General features: G+C 40.1%; 1 protein-coding gene, 1 long non-coding RNA gene and 1 other non-coding gene across 6 annotated transcripts in view; 1 reads left to right on the top strand and 2 right to left on the bottom strand.

Annotated features, from left to right (window-relative positions):
- FILIP1 (filamin A interacting protein 1) overlaps positions 1 to 16247 on the top strand; it is a 214003-nt gene that overhangs the window by 112851 nt on the left and 84905 nt on the right. The gene's annotated exons all lie outside the window — the stretch shown is intronic.
- LOC123327799 lies at positions 115 to 6226 on the bottom strand. Its single transcript, XR_006542500.1, has 4 exons — positions 6125 to 6226; positions 2183 to 2335; positions 370 to 536; positions 115 to 254 (listed from the first exon to the last, which is right to left on the bottom strand). It is a non-coding gene; the product is annotated as an uncharacterized LOC123327799 (long non-coding RNA).
- Positions 12073 to 12144, bottom strand: TRNAP-AGG. The gene has a single exon. It is a non-coding gene; the product is annotated as a tRNA-Pro (tRNA).

Consider the following 16247-nt stretch of genomic DNA (forward strand, 5'->3'; position numbering starts at 1 on the left):
GTGGTGATGGTGCAGGGGGTTTGTTCTGAACCTCGAGTGACCTTGGCATCCTCAGGTTTGCCAGATGGGGTTGCAAGGACAGACAACGTGTGGAGAATTTTTCTTTGCAAAGTTGACGGGCTCACTTGGGATTTGAAATCTGACTTCATAAGCATCACGTCAACCAGTCATAGACCAGTCTCAAAACACAGGAAGGGCTCAGAGAGACTCAAGTCACGTGGCTGTCAACAGAGAGCTATTTGTCTCCAAACCATCTGTATTTAAAAGAGAAATCAGGGCACTGATGAGAATTGTTGAAATCATTTCATGGTGATATTAGTGCATGAGCAAAAGAAAGAATATGGACTGATTCAAGAAAAACGTTGTCACCTGGGTCTTTTCAGCTCACATGTAATCCTGTCTGTGGACACAGTCTTGCGCTTTGATGATGTATATTTTTGTACTGGCAGGAAAGAACTTCCATCAACCTTTCCAAGCAGCAGCCACTAATCCCTGGCAATACTTACTCCCATGTTAAACATTTCCTGATCAAGGGCCTGAAAGGAAACAAGGAACAATGTGCACAAATTTTAGTAGACTCTGCTCCCCCCTGCCTTTTAAAAATAGCAATAATGAAAGCACATTTGCAAGTCCAAGGCTCTGTGGGGAATAGGTAATTTAGGAGGAAAATCAGTGATAAACCAAGTGTTTGCAGGTCCCTGAGCAGATGTAGGAAATAGCCTAATGGGCTCAAAACCAACAATTGGACCAATGAAACTGAATGTCCCTTGAATAGTGGTGTTACTGTTTCTGAGCCTTAAATGGGTCTACCCTGAAGTGCAACATTATAATCCCCCCCATCCTGGAACTGTGAAAAAATTTAATATGCGATATATGTATGACGTGAATTACATACATGTAACTTTTTTAAAAAAACAAGCTTTTTTTAAAACCTGAAAACAAACAATGTGTAAGACGAACTGTGTGCCAAAACAATCAAAATGTGCACGCCTTTAAGAAAAAATGGAATGTAAAGTCTTGGCTTTGAGTTTACAAAGGACAATCATTTGTGTGCAGATAAGATCAGGGTTGCCTACAGAGGGTGAGCCCTGAGTATTTATCTTTGCAGTATGTGATATTACTTGTTTGTAGGTGGTTGTGGTCTAACATGCCAGCCTGAAGTGCCAGATTCGCTGGCTGCAAAATAACTGGGCAGACGTCTCCTGAAAAGAAATTTACATGTCCTGACCAAAAGGCACTTCTGAATCACTGAGGAATGGAACACAGGAAGCTGTGAACATTGCCCTCCCCCTCCCCTTCTCCAGAGCTCTAATTGCTTAAGGGGGAGGGAAATAGGGTCCCCTTCTTCACCTATGAGACAAGACACAGTGATCATAAGGTTCCTTATCCTCCTGAGTCTCACTGCCTTGTGCCATAGTATCACACCATTGTCCTCTATAGCAGAGAGTGGATCAACAACCTCGTCCTTCCCATGGACTATCTGCCACCGTATGACAGTTGATTCAACTGACCAGGGAACAATTGACAGGCAGTCGTGGAATCCTGCCTGGGTAGTAGAGGGAATGCCAGGGGGAGGAATAAAGCCACAGGGTCCCTGACCTGAGATAACTGCAGGGACATGACCTTCCCCGTCGGTGCCTTGCTTCAGCGTCCTTACCTCCGTTCACAAGGTTTACTGCAACAGCTTCCTAGCTGGTACTCCCTGCTGTGTTGTCACCCACAGTTCTCCACATCACCGCTAGCTTGAGCTTTTTAAAACACGCATCAGTGAAATCTTTTCTCTGCCGAAAACACTCACACACTCCCTGCTGCTCTGAGAGGGCCTTCTTGCACGGGCATCTGCTCACCTGTTCAGGCTCATCTCTCGTTGCATCCCCTGTCTGTGGGTCTGCCCTAAAGACTTGTCTGCAGTCCCCTGAACATTTTCTCTCCTCAGTAATGATGAGAGCCCTTTTTTATTGAGGACTAGTCTCTTTCATTGTGTGTTAGGCAAATGATCTAAAAGGTACTAACATTCCCCGTGTTTAAGGTTGGCTAATGGGAGCATCGCATTAATTGTATACATTGATTTTGTCCTACTCTATTCTTAATATTTTTCCACATGGAGTGAAGGTCCTTAGCAGGGAAAGCAATTCTCCAGACAAACACCTACAAGTTTGTGCTAAAAAGCTTATTCCATTACCTGTTATAACTTGTTCACATGTTTCCTTGAGGACTTTCTTGGGAGAGAAGTTCTGTTCTGTCCAGGTGTTCAGAGGTTTTGCTATTTTGATTGTGTCATTTCTTTGCCTCTTCCAAGGTGGAGTCTGATTGTAGTTACATGCTCAGGAATCACCTTTTAATTATAAAATAAGTGTATGCATGGAGCCATGACCTGATTCAGTAGTAAACCTGCGGTCCCAAATCAGACCAGGTATAGGAACATAATTCTGGGGGTAAAGTTTATATATTTTAAAAATATTATGTTAAAAATGCTTCTTGTATGATAAAATAATTTTATTACCTTTCATATTTATTGTTATTGAGGTAAAATGACATAGAACATGGTACTGGTTTCAATTGTACAATGTAATGATTTGATATTTATGTCTATTGTGAGATGATCACCACAGTAAATCTAGGTAACTTAAAAATATTTGATTTGAAAATTGGAACACTTAATTCACACATATGGTTGAAAAGCTAGAAAAAGGTATAATGTATGTAAGTATGTGTATATTCTTGTTTTTTTACACAAATAGAGCATATAATATATACCGTTCTGCAACTGGCCTTTTTCAGATATCAAATATGCCTTGAAAATCTTTCCCCATTAGAACACTAGAACATCTTTCTCTATTAGAACATCTTTCCCTAATAGAACATTCCCTATTAGAACTAGCACTTTAGCTAGTAAAGAAGTTTGTTCTTGGCCTATGATATGAGTAAGCAAAATATTTTCCCATCTCATTATTTTTATTTTGAATTTATTTTCAGCATGTCTTGCCATGAAGAATTATTAGTCTTATTAGTAGGACATCAGTCTTTTATGATTTCTGGTTTGTATCAAACTTAGGCTGACTTACTCTTAGATTATGAAAGATTTCTTTCAAATTTTCTTCTAGTACTCCCCCCTGCCCCAGTTTTCCCATTAAATTATTTTATCCATCTGGAATTCCTCTTTGTTTAAGATGAGACACTTCACTTTCATGTCAGTTCAGTCGCTCAGTCGTGTCTGACTCTTTGCGACCCCATGGACTGCAGCGCGCCAGGCCACCCTGTCCATCGCCAACTCCTGGAGTTTACTCAGACCCATGTCCATTATCACTTCTATCCTATAGTATAATATTTAAATCGATTTCTAAGTTAGAGTTTAGTCCATAGATTTCTCCATTTTATGCTACTACTTTCTCTATTTTAGTACCACAATGTTTAAATTATTCAAGGACTATACTTTCATATGTGAAAAGGCCAGTCTTTTCTAATTACACTTCTTCTTATTTACTTTTAAAAGAGGTGACTCTAGGGACTTCCTTGATGGTCCAGTGGTTAAGTGGTTAACATTTCCAGTGCAGGGGATGTGTCTTCGACCCCTGGTCAGGGAACTAGGATCTCGCATGCCTTGCAAGCAAAAGAGGTCACTATACTCAAAGGATATTAAAGGATTTTAAAAACCAAAACTCTGTTATTAAAAAAAAAAGACATTTATTTTCTTTTGAATAGTTTTCATTGTTCATGGTAATCAGAACCTCTATGTATGAAGTATTGCCACTTAAATACTTGCAGAATAACTGTCTAACATTTTAGAATGTCATCGTGTCTTCTTTCATTCCATTTCCGTGAACTCCGAGCCAGTTCTAGTTTCACTGTATCGACAGTGGTGTAGCGTATAGGGAAAATGCAGAGGTCTTTTCTTTTGTCAGCAGTTCTTTATCTACTGATCTGGGGAGCTAAGTAGACAAGTAGAGACCAGAAATGTAGTTTTGCATTATGCATGAGATGCTGTTAGACATTCAAGTACAGAGAGACATCCACTAGGCATCTGGATATACATCTGGAGATCAAGGGAAATGTCTGGAGTTATCAGTTTGAAATCACCTGTATGTGGGTGGTATTTAATGCCATGAAACTGGGTGAAATCATGATGAAAGCAAATTTAGATAGAAAAGATAGAAGGTCCAAGATTGAGCCCTGGAGGAAAGTTCTAGCACTGAGAGTTTGAGAAGATGAGGAGGAAGAATCAGTAAAGGAGAATGAGAATGAGCAGCTAGAGAGGTTGGAGGGAAATGAGCAAAACAGTTTTCTGGAGTCAAAGTGAGCAGTTTTCCAAGGTGGAGAGAAAGACCAGGTGTCAGATGCTGCTGATGGATCAGAGGAAATGAGGAATGAAATTGACCACTGAATTTAGCAACAGGGAGGTCATAGGCTTGATAAGAGAGGTGTCAGTGGGGTGACAGGAACAGGAACTTGATTGAAGTGGGCTCAAATGAGTGCCACGCATTTGGGACAAGAGATTATCGGAGGCAGCAAGTATAGGCAACTCTCTCAATGAGTTTTATTATAGAGAAAAGGAGAAAATGAAATGGGAATTGTAGGAGTCAAGAGAGGGTTTTATTATGATGGTAGAAATAACAGTATGTTTGCATACTTATGAAAAGAGCTAGTATGGAGAACATTAATGGTGGGCAAAGGCTGGAACTGTGTCCTAGTTCATAAAGAGAGGATAGGATCTAATGGATAAGTCAAGAAGTTTGGTGTTAACTAGGGACACAAACAGTTCACTTCTAGTAACAGAAGAGAAGGTTACGTGTATATGGACAAAGATAAAGTAAGTGTACAGAGATCGTGGGCGATTGTGGTGGTCCTTCTGTAATTGTTTCAATTTTCTTGGTGGGCTGGGTAGCAAGAGGAAAGATGTATGAAGGATTTGCTACGAGAGAAGTTATTAAATTGTACTGAATAAGGGTGGACTAGGAGATCAGTTCTGGGTGTTCATTGGAAGGACTGATGCTAAAGCTGAAACTCCAATACTTTGGCCACCTCATGCGAAGAGTTGATTCATTGGAAAAGACTCTGATGCTGGGAGGGATTAGGGGCAGGAGGAGAAGGGGACGACAGAGGATGAGATGGCTGGATGGCATCACTGACTCAATGGACGTGAGTCTGAGTGAACTCCGGGAGTTGGTGATGGACAGGGAGGCCTGGCGTGCTGTGATTCATGGGGTCGCAAAGAGTCGGACACGACTGAGTGACAGAACTGAACTGGATGAACTGAGAGGGATATAGTGTGATCTTTTGGTAACCTAACAGCCTGGGTCAAGTTAGTGATCATGAATTTAAACTGAGATCAGGCACCTCCCTGGTGATCCAGTGGTTAAGACTCCATGCTCCCAATGCAGGGCACCGGGTTTGATCTCTGGTCAGGGAACTGGGTCTCACGCGCTACAACTAAGAGTTGGCGTGCCACAACTAAAGATCCCGCATGCTGCCGCAGCACACAACTAAGACCTGGCACAGCCAAATTAAAAAAAAATTTTTTTAATGAGATTGGTTGGCATGATGTGTTTTTTCTGCCTACAAGTACCTAAGAGATGGAACTTAACCCAGAATTAGATTTAACCAAGGCCATGATCTGACCAAGAGAATACAAGCAAGTGAGAGAAGGGGCATGAAATTGAGGATGGTATGTGACTGAGTTTGAAGCTGGATAAGAAGGAAAAGGGCACAAAAAGTCAGTGGATCTAGTTGGTTGCAATATTTGGTAATAATGACAAGGACTATAGATGACCATGGAAGTGAGGGGTTGAAATAGTATGGAAGACAGAATTATTAGAAGAGAGAAGTTTGGGGAGTTGGGAGGTCAGGGTATGAGAATAATCATCTAAGGGAATACTGAAATCAGCAAGAAACTTGACAGAGTCAGTGTTAGAGCGCATAACAGCAAACCAGAAGGTCACATCTTCAAGGAAGGAAGGGGAGTGAATGCTCTGGGGTTGTGAATGGTGTCACTGCAAACAGAAAGATACAAACTGATATTGTCATGAGATTCAGAGCTAGGACATTTTAAGGAAAAGGGAGAGAGAATGATTTGGAAGTGGTGATGTGGAACAAGGAGAAATCTAAGGAGAGTGGGAGAGAAACTTACCCACTTCTTCTGAGGGCCCTTAGAGAAGTGGGGTCTTCAGGGAAGAGCCAGGTTCTCTTAGGGAAGTAATTCGCAAACTTGGCTGCAAATGGTCAGGCCACACCCACACCAAATAAATAACCACTGGAAGTGGAAGACAGGAATTGGTACTTTTTAAAAGGCTTCACATGATTCCAGTGTGCTGTCAAATTTGAGAATCACTGCTTTTAGAGCAAGGAGGTGATGGGAACATTTTCAGAAGAGTTTGTGAACTGAGAAGTGGCTTGTGGTTGAATGCGCATTTCAAAGAGCATAGTGAAAGAGTCTCAGGAGGTGGGGATTTGGTGAGATACAGCATTATCAAAGATGCCAAGTGCAGTCTTGAGTCTGAGAGGTAAGGGAGATGAGTTTTCTCTGGGTTTTACTTGTGGTACCTTAAGTACCAAGTGCCTCCACTTTAGCAGCTGCAATATCAGAAGGTCACAATTGTTTTTTTTTATTTATGACTTTAGTGAGTCCTTAGGAGCCACACCAGACATGTCAGGAAGACATTCTTCAAATGGTTTTGCTGTGGTTAAGTCATCTTGGGATGGAGGCCTTTCAACTGATCCCCGTGCAAATGATCCCATCTGTGAGATGACCGCTAGGGCTTCAGCTGGAAAGAGTGAGCCCATATTGCTGCAGCTCCATGGTGTTTTGCTAAATTAGCTCTTGGGATTAAGCATGTGTGAAGAGTGGCTATAGAAAGAGGCCGTTCAGACTACATGCTTTTAGCCTTGAAGTTGGAAATCTGGGGATATTCCCGTCATATTATTTAAGACTAACCACTGTAGAACATGAAATGATGAGTTCAGCATTGAGCAATCTGGCAACACTGCTTGTCTGATGTCATCCACCTGCCTCTTCTGTTTAGTCATCTTCACCATGCTTTCATCTGACCACTGGCTTTTGGATGATGAAGCCTGATAATGACAGCTCAGATAAGATTCCTAACCACAGAAACTCAGTGGAGGTCAACGCATATCAGTTGTCTGAAACAACAGTGTTTGGCCATTTGATAACTACAGATAAGCAGCAGGGGTCTGAAGTAGATGAGGGGGACCATAAGCCATTTTATTTATTCTTACATAATCAAAGATTTTTCCCTGGAAGTTCCCAGCAATTAATATGAATCTTGGCCAGTGGTTTTTGGTCATTTATTATGAAAAAGCTGATATAATGGAAACAGTATACAAGTTAATAAGGCAGAGAGTTTTAAACAACAGAATCAATGTCATGCTGTCAAATCAAGTTCAAGGATAGGCAATCATGAAAAAAAAAATCTTTTTTTCATTTTGATGTTTGGCAAAACTAATACAATTATGTAAAGTTTAAAAATAAAATAAAATTAAAAAAAAAATAAACTGAGCCTATAGCACCTAAAAAAAAAAAAAAAAATCTTAAGGGACTGCAAGTAATGAAACAATGATATATAACATGCTTAACCAGAGTGCTTCCCACTTTGATTGATGATTGGTTATTGGCAGTAGTTGTTGATAAAATAACAAAATCAAGTTTTTCCAACATCTCTCAAGAAGACTATAAAAAAAAAAACTGTTGATGTAGAAACTGCACATGGGAAGAAGCATGCTATAAATAATACTTTATATATGCACTCTCTGATCTGATAATTAAGGTAAAATGTTGAATCCAATATTTTGAGCTGAATATCAATATTCCTATTGCTAGTGGACAAATAATTTTTGAATATTTGAATACATGAACAGATATTTGAATATATAAACAAATTTCAGGGAAATATCAAGTATTTTTTTAGGGCATTGATTTTAGAGCATGCCAAGATTCCTTCAAGTGTGCCCAACAGCATTCACATGTTTATTTAAAAAACTGATTTGGCCAAAAAACTGATCAGGTCACACTTTAAAAACTAATTAGCATATGGGTTAATTCCTACTTGAGATTGTTGCCACATATTTATTAGTGATTTAGTATAATGGAGAGCTCTCTGGTCTGAGAATCAAGAGACCTGGCAGCCAATATATAATCAACAACCAGTCAGTTGTATCCCTTGGGCAGACCATTGGCTTCTCTGAACCTCTGTTTCGTTAGCTATAAATTAAAGGGTTTGAGGTCTTTCCTACTTTAAATTCCTGTGATCCTATGAATTAAGTGTTCTGCTATGGCTTGAAGCCATTTAGGTTGGTCAAAAAACTGAAATTAAAATTCATTTCTCCTAACTTCCCTATGCTGTAGCACTTTCCTTCCACCCTTCTTCTCAAAAGGTAGCTTGATGAGTAATTAGCTCTAAGTTACCTTCCCAACTCACATGGTTTCATGCAAGAATAGGATTATGTCCTACTCATGTGGGATTCATCATAACAACTAACAAAATAACAAGACTTCCCTGGTGGTCCAGTGGCTAAGACTTTGAGCTCCCCATGCAGGGGGCCTGGGTTCAATTCCCAGTCAGGGAACTAGATCCCACATACTGCAAATAAAAGATTCTTCATGCTGTAACTAAGACCGGTGCAGCCAAACAAATAAATTAATATTAAAACAAATCAACTTTACACATAGCTGCTAAATTAACAAATGAGTAAATAGGAAGAAACAAGGAAGGGAGGAAGGAGAGAGGGAAGAAGGACAATTAGCTGCTTCATCTGAGCTCTGTGCCCATGTCGGGGGGAAAGAAGCAGTAACCAGGCCCTGCAGCTGTCATCCAGAGAAGGTAACAAATCAGAGAGATGTTTGGTAAAGACTTTATGTAATTACTACAGGCATAATCAGAGTAGAGATCTTTATTTCAAACAAATTCAACACAGTGGAATTCTAGTCCAACACAATTATCTGGTCTTTCCTTCAGAATTGGTGGGGCAGGGCATAACTGGTATTTAATTTAAACTTTGGGTTATAGATTCAGGCAGGAAAAATTAAGAAAACTGAAAAAGACTCGGTTGAGAGCTGGACATGTATAAGTAGAAGAGACAATCAATTTATTGAAAAACAAATAAGCAAGACATAACTGTTAGTTTCAGTGAAATGAAAATTAGCATCAAAAGAATTTTATTGTTCTTAAGCTTTCCATTCTATTTGAAAAAATAAAACGGTACATATATGAGAGGCTCTGTATTAATAGGTACATAGGGAGAATTCATAAAGTTATGATTGCCAGCTCTGGAGTTAGGCTGCCTAGATTTTTATCCTGCCACTACCCACTTTGGGCAAATTACCAAGCTTAGTACCAATTCATATCCCTCATCTACAAAATGGTGATAACAATATACCTATTTGTTAAAGTTATTGTGAAGTTTAAACAAGATAATGTTTCCAAAACACTTTGCACATTTTCTGGCATATAATAAATTCCCGATAATCCTAGAGAGAGAGTGATAGACAGACAGAGAGAATACGTCTGTGCTGACACACCTGCATTTCCATATTTATAGAGAAAAACAATCCTGAAAAGACCCACTTCAAATTATTCATAGAATTAGCCCTGGGGAGTGGAATTTGTGAGAAAGTGGCACACACCTTCACTTTTCCTTTACTCTTGATTTTGTAAAGTTATTTTAGTTTGGTAAATTATCTCTTTAGATCTACTGTCAACATTTTAAAAATTATAATATAATAAATGTTGATGATTTTGTAAAGTTATCAACATTTATTATAATTTTTAAAATGTTGACAGTAGATCTAAAGAGATAATTTACCAAACTAAAATAATTCAGAGAGAGCATAATTTAAACTAGTTTTTGCTGAATCAAGGCAGCAAGAAGCCATAAATAATAATGCCTTTGGGGGAGGCAACTGTTATATATACATTCAAATCTTCAATCTTAGAAACTTTTTTCAGTCAGAAAGGATACTGCTCTTTCTACCCAAGTTGAGAAAGTTGAGACTTTCTGAATCTTGTGTTATCACTCACCCCATGAAGAGGGGACCAGAACTCAGGACCTGGATACCTTCAGAGCACAGATATGTGCTGTGTTGATCCTTCCCCATAGAGCCCCAATTTTAAAGAGACAGTAGTTCATTTACATAATCTTGAAACCCAGCAGAGTAGTGAGTGACATTTTCCGATGAACTGGCTAGTTTGCGTTAGATTGATACCAAGAGATAGGTGAAGACTCAAAATATATGATCATTCTGGCAACTTCCTATGTCTTGTAAAATTTAAATATGTTGATGTTTCAGGCCTTTGTGGCTGATAAAATGAAACTTTTCACCTTGTGAATAATTTAACATAGTTCCTTTTGCTTGCAATCTCATTTTTCTAGCTGCAGATTCACAGGATCCCCCAAAGAGTCTATTCAGTAATTGTGATGCAGTCCTGTAGCTGTTAAGACTAAGCCTAAAAGCTTTGCTTTGTATACTTGATCTGTAGCGACCTTTCGAGTTTGCTGCCTATTGAACCGGAGGTCTTCCTTGTGAAATCATAGAATCCTGCCCCAGTTCACTTTTTGTTACTTGATATCACTGAACAAAAATACCATTATCAGGGGCTGAGAAAAAAAAGATATGGCACCCTGTCTCTTTAAAAGTTTAAGAATAGCAAGCACAGTAGAGTTAATTCTTTGGGGGCTGTGCCTTGAGAATGTTCTGGCTCAGAATCAAGCTACAGATAATTAATTATGTCAATGAAAAGCTCTGATGGCCTGTTCTCTTCAGAGAACAGTGACATCATCCATAGAATTCTCTGGCAATAAAGAAGAACAAAGCTGTGAGTGCAGGAAATAACAGACAGATGTCCGTGAGCGCATATTTTGTCTACTTCAAAGGACACTGCAAGAAGTCAAACTCTAGGCTGTCTCCCAGCAGTAGTGGCTTGGCAAGGGGTCTTGGAGAGTCAGAGAAGGAAATCTGCAGGACTGGGTTCACTGACCTCATGTACCCTGGCCTGAAGAGAGAAGTGTGACATTTTTAGGGAAATTACGAAAAAAATGACAGTGCTAAAAAAATATTGGCAGGATCATGGAAAGCCAATCAAGTTATGTGGTGTGGGGAAACTGGACCAGATGGTGGTGGTACCATTTGTGGATGAATGTTAGTACAGGAGACAGTGCCCAGAGAGTTTCATTCCAGGGTCTTCCCTTGCTTTGTGTTTATAACATATTCTCACACAAAACTGGTACTGACTCCCAGAGCAACTTGTAATGGAAGGAATAAATATTTTGAAATCAGATAACTCTGTTTCTTACAAATCATGTAACCCTGGGCAAGCTATTTAATCCATTGAGCCTTATTTTCTTCATCTATAGAATGGGGCTATGAGAAATGAATAATGTCCATGAAAATAATTTTGTTCACACTTGGGTATAATTTAAGAATTGGTTGTTATTAAATTCAACTCTATCTTCTCTGAAAAATACATAGTAATTTCATATTACATATATAGAGACAGACATGTTTGTGGGAATAGATGTTTACTTACATAAGCAATTTTAGACATGATAGAAAGATAACTGCTTCATAATTTTAGGTACCAGAGTATGAGAAATTATACTATTAGAGATTTATTCTTCTGCGTTCATACTACCCATTCCAGAGCTTTCTTTTAAAAAACATTGTATCTAATTATCAATGTAAAACTAGTTCAATATGGATCATTTAGAAAAATGTGTCCTCAGTGAGAGCACTCTTGGTCTCAATAGGTGAAAATTAGTTCTTTGTTGTTTGTTTAGTCACTAAATCATGTCTGACTCTTTTGTGATCCCCATGGACCGTAGCCCACTAGGCTCCTCTGTCCACGGGATTTTCTAGGCAAGAACACTGGAGTGGTTGCCATTTCCTCCTCCAGGGGAATCTTCCTGACCCAGGGATTGAACTCAAGTTTCCTGCATTAGCCCTGTCGCTCAGTCATGTCCGACTCTTTGTCACCCCATGGGCTATAGACTACCAGGCTCCTCTGTCCATGGGATTTTCCAGGCAATAGTACTGGAGTGGATTGCCATTTCCTTCTCCAGGGGATCTTCCCAACCCAGGGATTGAACCTGGGTCTCCCGCATCCTAGACAGACGCTTTACCATCTGAGCCAGCAGGGAAGTCCCATTAGCAGGCAGATTCTTTACCACTGAGCCAGCAGGGAAGTCCATAAAAATTAGTTCTTAGAGAAGGGTAAAGAATTTTTATATTTTATAATGGTTTGTGCACCTCAAAAAGACCATTGTACATTAACAGATGAGAATGGGTGAATTTAATTCAGATGACCATTATATCTACTACTGTGGGCAAGAATCCTTAGAAGAAATGGAGTAACCCTCATCGTCAACAAAAGAGTCCGAAATGCAGTACTTGGGTGAAATCTCATAAATGACAGGACTGACTGGTTCCAAATTGGGAAACGAGTACATCAAAGCTGTATACTGTCACCCTGCTTATTTAAATTATATGTGTGTGATAATTCTGGAGATGGCAAGAGTGACATTGACATTTTAGGAATCAGTAAACTAAAATGGACCGGAATGGGTGAATTTAACTCAGATGACCATTATATCTACTACTATGGGCAGGAATCCCTTAGAATAAATGGCATAGCTATCATAGTCAACAAAAGAGTCTGAAATGCATTACTTGGATGCAGCCTCAAAAACGACTGAATGATCTCTGTTCATTTCCAAGGCAAACCATTCAGTATCAGAGTAATCTAAGTCTATGCCCCAGCCAGTGATGCTGAAGAAGCTGAAGTTGAATGGCTCTATGAAGACCTACAAGACCTTCTAGTGTGGCTCAGATGGTAAAGCGTCTGCCTACAATGCGGGAGACCTGGGTTCGATCCCTGGGTTGGGAAGTTCCCCTGGAGAAGGAAATGGCAGTATTCTTGCCAGGAAAATCCCATGGACAGAGGAGCTCAGTAGGCTGCAGTCCATGGGGTCGCAAAGAGTCGTACATGACTGAGCGACTTCACTTCACTTCACTTCAATGCAAAAGTAGGAAGTCAAGAGATACCTGGAGTAACAGGCAAGTTTGGCCTTGGAATACAGAATGAAGCAGGGCAAAGGCTAATAGAGTTTGGCCAAGAGAATGCACTGGGTCATAGCAAAAACCCTCTTCCAAAAACACAACAGAAGGTTCCACACATGAACATCACCAGATGGTTAATACTGAAATCAGATTGATTATATTCTCTGCAGCCAAAGATGGAGAAGCTCTATACAGTTAGCAAAAACAAGACTGGGAGCTGACTGTGGCTCAGAATATGAACTCCTTATTGCCAAATTCAGGCCTAAATTGAAGAAAGTAGGGAAAACCACTAGACCATTCAGGTATGACCTAAATGAAATCCCTTACAGTGGAAGTGAGAAATAAATTTAAGGGTCTAGATCTGATAGACAGAGTGCCTGAAGAACTATGGACAGATGTTTGTGACATTGTACAGGAGGCAGTGATCAAGACCACCCCCAAGGGAAAAAAAAAAATGCAAAAGGCCAAATGGTTGTCTGAGGAGGTCTTACAAATAGCTAAGAAAAGAAGAAAAGCTAAAGGCAAAGGAGAAAAGGAAAGATACACCCATTTGAATGCAGAGTTTCAAAGAATGGCAAGGAGGGATAAGAAAGCCTTCCTCAGTGATCAATGCAAAAAATAGAGGAAAACAATAGAAAGGGAAAGATTAGAGATCTCTTCAAGAAAATTAGAGATACCAAGGGAACATTTCATGCAAAGATGGGCACAATAAAGGATAGAAATGGTATGGACCTAACAGAAGCAGAAGATATTAAGAAGAGGTGGCAAGAATACACAGAAGAACTATGAAAAAAGATCTTCATGACCCAGATAACCACAATGCTGTGATCCCTCACTGAGAGCCAGACATCCTGGAATGTGAAGTCAAGTGGGCCTTAGGAAGTGTAACTAGGAACAGAGCTAGTGGAGGTGATGGAATTCCAGTTGAGCTATTTCAAATCCTAAAAGATGATGCTGTGAAAGTGCTACACTCAATATGCAAATATCAAATATGGAAAACTCAGCAGTGGCCACAGGACTGGAAAAGGTCAGTTTTCATTCCAATCCCAAAGAAAGGCAATGCCAAACAATGCTCAAACTACCACACAATTGCATTCATCTCACATGCTAGCAAAGTAACATTGAAAATTCTCCAAGCCAGGCTTCAACAGTACATGAACCATAAACTTCCAGATGTTCAAGCTGGATTTAGAAAAGGCAGAGGAACCAGAGATCAAATTGCTAACATCTGTTGGATCACCAAAAAAGCAAGAGAGTTCAAGAAAAACATCTACTACTTTATTGACTATGCCAAAGCCTTTGACTGTGTGGATCACAACAAACTGTGGAAATCCTTCAACAGATGGGAATATCAGACCACTTAACCTGCCTCCTGGGAAATCTACATGTAGGTCAGGAAGCAACAATTAGAACTGGACATGGAACAACAGACTGGTTCCAAATCGGGAAAGGAGTACATCAAGGCTGTATATTGCCACCCTGCTGATTTAACTTATATGCAGAGTACATCATGTGAAATGCTGGGCTGGAAGAAGCACAAGCTGGAATCAAGATCGCCGGGAGAAATATCAATAACCTCAGATATGCACCTCCCTTATGGCAGAAAGCAAAGAACTAAAGAGCCTCTTCTTGAAACTGAAAGACAGTGAAAAAGTTGGCTTAAAACTCAACATTCAGAAAACTAAGATCATGGCATCTGGTTCCATCCCTTCATGGTAAATAGATGGGGAAACAGTGGAAACAGTAACAGACTTTATTTTGGGGGGGCTCCAAAATCACTGCAGATGGTGACTGTAGCCATGAAATAAAAAGACGCTTGCTCCTTGGAAGAAAAGGTATGACCAACCTAGACAGCATATTAAAAAGCAGAGACATTACTTTGCCAACAGAGGTCCGTCTAGTCAAAGCTATGGTTTTCCCAGTAGACATATATGGATGTGAGAGTTGAACTATAAAGAAAGCTGAACACTGAAGAATTGATGCTTTTGAACTGTGGTGTTGGAGAAGACTTTTGAGAGTCCCTTGGACAGCAAGAAAATCAAACCGGTCAATCCTAAAGGAAACCAGTCCTGAAGGAAGGACTGATGCTGAAGCTGAAACTCCAATACTTTGGCCACCTGATTCGAAGAACTGAAAAGACCCTGATGCAGGGAAAGATTGAAATCAGGAGGAGAAGGGGATGACAGAGGATGAGATGATTGGATGGCATCACTGACTCAATGGAGAAGAGTTGGAGTAAACTCTGGGAGTTGGTGATGGACAGGGAAGCCTGGCGTGCTGGAGTCCATGGGGTCACAAAGAGTTGAACACGACTGAGCAACTGAACTGCACTGATGAACTATTGTGAATTGGCTCCTCTGTCCATGGGATTTTCCAGGCAACAATACTGGAGTGGATAGCCATTTCCTTTTCAAGAGGATATTCCTGACCCAGGGGTCAAACCTGAGTCCCCTATGTCTCCTACAAAACAGGCAGATTATTTACCACTAAGCTACTAGAGAAGTTCATCATAGTTGTTACAAGCATGTTTTGTAGGCACTTAATTAGCTATGATTTTTTTTTTTAACAAGTAGAATCTCTAATCTTTTTCTTTGTCATTTCAGAGAAAAAGCTTTTCCCCTGCAAAGTCAGGGGGAAATGTATATTCATTCGATCATTCACTTATCTGTCTTTAAACAAAGAAACACATAAAACAAGGTTATATACTGATGGATGATGAAATTATTGTGATAAGAGACTTGTGGGAACCTAACTACATTTTTCCCAGGAGCAATGGTTCTGTGTGCCCCAACTCACTATCTGTGCTAACTTTACTGAAAACAACTGTTGCAGATAATGAAAATCAACAGCTGTTCATTTGTATTTGTTCCTTGTATACAACGGGGAACCTGAATCATGGGAAGATTTGATGGAGATTTCATGAACATGTGCAGAAGTAATAAGCTAACATCTTTGGGGCCTACGCTTTCTGTGTGCTGTGCTTAGTTGCTCAGTCATTCCCAGCTCTTTGCGACCCCATGAACTGCAGCCCGCCAGGCTCCTCTGTCCATGGGATTCTCAGGGCAAGAATACTGGAGTGGTTTGCCATGCCCTCCTCCGGGGGATCTTCCCGACCCAGGGATCGAACTGGAGTCTCCCACATTACAGGTGGATTCTTTACCTACTAAAGTCACCAGGGAAGCCC

This window comes from Bubalus bubalis, chromosome 10, assembly GCF_019923935.1.
Source record: "Bubalus bubalis isolate 160015118507 breed Murrah chromosome 10, NDDB_SH_1, whole genome shotgun sequence".
Classification (NCBI taxonomy): domain Eukaryota; kingdom Metazoa; phylum Chordata; class Mammalia; order Artiodactyla; family Bovidae; genus Bubalus; species Bubalus bubalis.